Genomic DNA, 3,507 nt, shown 5'->3' with positions numbered 1-3,507 from the left:
TCCCAAAGATGTTAAGAGCAATTAGGAGCAAACAGGATTTCACGTTCAAATTAGTTTGGATTATGCTCATATAAGCCAGTTAAATGGGAGTTTTGTCTTTTTTTTTTTTTCTAACTGCAGTTTTGATATGCTGCTGTGCTTTGTGAATTGTGGGATTAGAGGTTATAATAGTTAAGATGCAGATATGGTACTTGGAGGAGGTAACTCAAAGTCACTCATTATAGTAACCACATTGATTTTAGTAGAACATACAACATTATGTTTTTAATAAAAATACCTTACAAAAGATGCTGGGACTTACTCAAATTCTCAATTGTTATCATGGAGTTTAGATATACAAATTCCAGAATTGCCACAGAATTATCTTTCATTGCATTTCAAGAATCCCTCGCTATCCGAAATCTACTTGTTTTCTGAGTTTCTGATAGCATAGAATACTACATTAACCAAATCAATAGGACTTCTGTTTTTCAGCAAGTGACTATCTAAAGCAAGAATTGACAAACTTTTTCTGTAATGGGTCGGGTAGTAAATATTACAGGCTTTGCAAACCACTTGGTCTATCACAAGTACTCAGTTATGTTATAGTGTGAAAGCAGCCAGACAAAATGTGAATATATGTGGTTCTGTTTTAATGACTTTATGAACACTGAAGTTTGAATATCATATAATTTGTTACTTTTTTTTTAAATTTCAACCAATTTAAATGTAAAAACCATGCTTAGCTTCCAGGCCATACAAAAACAGGTAGTGGTCTAGATTAGTTTGCTGTCCCCTGATTTACAATGTGATAATAAAGTTTTATCTAAAGTATTTGATTTCTGGGGTACCTGGGTGGCTGTAAGTTAAGTGCCTGCCTTCAGCTCAGCTCATGATCTCAGGGTCCTTGCTCAGCAGAGGGTCTGCTTCTCCCCCTGCCCCCCAACCCCACTTGTGTGCACCCACACTCTAATAAATAAGTAAAATCCCTAAAAAACAAAAAATAATTTGATTTCTGACTTCAGGTAATGGGTTCAGATTGTGAATGTTTTAATAGACTGCTAGAATGAATTTGTACTTCTAGTACTATGATACTAAATTATGTTTTTGTGATCTAGTTATTTTGACATCAGGAATATGAAAGTCATAAAAACAGATGGTGAGCTTGTTTTCTCATTTGATTTGGATACAATATTTGACAAATTTTGCCCATAAAATTATCTGGCTTGATCTAAGTGATCTAAGTTTGACTATATTCAAACCTTTTCCCCCTGCATTTATCATTTTACTCTATGAAGGGTTTACACCTCCTACTTCTGACAAATTGTTTTTCTACAAATATTGTATACTTTGCTAGATTTCTAATTATTAGTAAATATGATAATCTCATCATGTCCATATTTCATGTATTCATCTATTTTCCCCCCTCAGAATTACCAATGTTTATATATTTTTCTGTCAAAGAAATAATTTTATTTTCCTTGAATTATTTTTGCCATTTTTTTTTTTAAAGATTTTATTTGAGAGAGAGAGACACTGGGAACACAAGCAGGGGGAGTGGGAGAGGGAGAAGCAGGCTCCACCCTGAGCAGGGAGCCTGATGCGGGGCTCGATCCCAGGAACCCGGGATCATGACCTGAGCTGAAGGCAGACGCTTAATGACTGAGGAACCCAGGCGCCCCTTTGCTGTTTATTTTTACTACCTTTAATATATTTGAATGTAGCTTGCTGTTAACTCTTCTTGCTTTTTGTTTTGTACATTTATTAATAATCTCTTGGTGTTTGACCTATCAGCATCCCTAAAAACTCGAAAATACTCTTAATAGAGAACAAACTGAGGGTTACTGGAAGTGAAGTGGGCAGGGGATGGACTAAATGGGTGATGCGTATTGAGAACACGTGATGTGATGAGCACTGGGTATTTTATGTAAGTGATGAATCACTAAATTCTACACCTGAAACTAATATTACACTGTGTGTTAAATGTAATTTAAATTAAAACTTGAAAAAAAGAAAAAAAAACAGCATGCCTATTGGGCTATACTTTATTTGAATACAGGGTTAGCTGCTCTCAGGTTTTTCTACATAATGTGTTCATTTTCATTCATTTAAATATAATTCAGGGATTGATTTCCTTCTGATTCATGTTATTTGGAAGGGTATTATTAATACTCAGATATTGTTGGCTATCACATTTTAGTTTTTTTCCCCATTTTGAAAAAGAATGCGACCTACATATGGTCTACTTGGGGTGGAAAGTGAGTAAATATTTCATATTTTTCTCTGTTTTGACAAATGAATTTTGTTATTCTCAATATGTAAATAGATTTTTGGACAGGCATAAAATTATTGCACAGCATGAAATATAGATGTAAATGTAGACTCATTCAACCATTCTTTTTCTTTCTCGACTTTTACATCCTAGGATTTTTTTTCCTTTTCAAACTTTATGCTGAATAAGGAATAAATGGTGAGAAGCTTTTCTACAAACGTTTACACCCACTGGCCGTTCTCATTACGAATTCTTTGATGTCAATTAAGGTGTATAACATGGTTAAAGTCCTTTCTATAAATAATAATAATGGTGGAGGTACGGATACTAGTATTAAATAACATCTGCTAGATAGTTACTATATGTTAATAACAATGGCCCTACCCCAAATAACAATCCCAACCATTTTCTTTTTTCTCTTTTGAGAGAGAAAGCTCAAGCATGGGAAGTAGGCAGAGAACTCCAAGCATGCTCGGTGAGAACACCGAGCATGGAGCTTGATCTCACTACCCTGAGATCATGACCTGAGCCGAAATCAAGAGTTAGATGCTTAACCAACTGAGCCACCCTGCTACCCCTCATTTTACATTTGTTGTTGTTGTTGTTAAAGATTTTATTTACTTGAGAGAGTGAGAGAGAGGGAGGGTATGAGCAGGGTGATGGGCAGAGAGAAAAGCAGGCTCCCCACTGAGCAGAGAGCCCGATGCAGGGCTTGATCCCAGGACCCTGGGATCATGACATGAGCCAAAGGCAGAGACCCAACCGATTGAGCCACCCAGGTGACTCTCATTTTACACTTCTTAACTCATACAATCCTCACAGCAATCCAACACATTAGTGTGTATGTGTTATGTACATTCATACACAAAAGTATAAAGCAGCACTAACTTTTCTATAAGTATTACAAGTATTTATGTATTTGGTTTGTGTGAACACATTTGTGAGCAAAAATAGTTTTTAAAAAAAAGGTCTGGAAGGATAAAGAGCAAATTGGTAACAGTGATTACAATAATGGGACAAACTATTGGCAATATTTTTCACAGAGAAAATACTGATCAGTATTTTGACACTGAAATGTAATGTTTTTAAAGAAAAACAAACAAAAGCACTAACTTTGTATTTAGAAGGCAACTTTCTTAATAACTAAAATTTCAGTGAGCACCATAAAGTATGTCAGTAATATTTACCAAAATGATAATCTACCACAGAAAAATTATACCATTAAAAAGAATGATAAACATCTATAGTTACTGAAA

The sequence above is a fragment of the Eumetopias jubatus genome, unplaced genomic scaffold, assembly GCF_037043125.1.
Source record: "Eumetopias jubatus isolate StellerSeaLion01/CBP00866 unplaced genomic scaffold, mEumJub1_p1.0 scaffold_10, whole genome shotgun sequence".
NCBI lineage: Eukaryota > Metazoa > Chordata > Mammalia > Carnivora > Otariidae > Eumetopias > Eumetopias jubatus.
This window is presented reverse-complemented; position numbering follows the sequence as displayed.